The sequence below is a fragment of the Sinocyclocheilus anshuiensis genome, unplaced genomic scaffold (assembly GCF_001515605.1).
Source record: "Sinocyclocheilus anshuiensis isolate Anshui unplaced genomic scaffold, SAMN03320099.WGS_v1.1 scaffold1039, whole genome shotgun sequence".
NCBI lineage: Eukaryota > Metazoa > Chordata > Actinopteri > Cypriniformes > Cyprinidae > Sinocyclocheilus > Sinocyclocheilus anshuiensis.
Genome location: NW_015547675.1, coordinates 374,906 through 375,146, shown reverse-complemented (window position 1 = coordinate 375,146; position 241 = coordinate 374,906). Strand labels below are relative to the sequence as shown.

General features: G+C 40.7%; 1 protein-coding gene across 1 annotated transcript in view; it reads right to left on the bottom strand.

Moving 5' to 3' along the window:
* The window catches only part of ube2o (ubiquitin conjugating enzyme E2 O), a 62,137-nt gene that overhangs the window by 26,424 nt on the left and 35,472 nt on the right, over window positions 1–241 (bottom strand). The gene's annotated exons all lie outside the window — the stretch shown is intronic.

Here is a 241-nt window from a genome sequence, read left to right as displayed (position 1 = left end):
CTCGTTTATAATGGGTTTTAATATTTTTGTCTCGTCGCTCCGGCCGGACAGGGCATCACAGTATGGTAAGTAGGGGTGGGACAATATATCGATATGGCGATATATTGTTGTCCTTCTCCATGTGATACGAGAATCGATATCTGGGGCCAAATATCGATATATTAATTATTACAATTAGGGATGCACCGATACCACTTTTTCCAGTACTCGCCCGATACCGATACTTTTATTTTTGGTACTT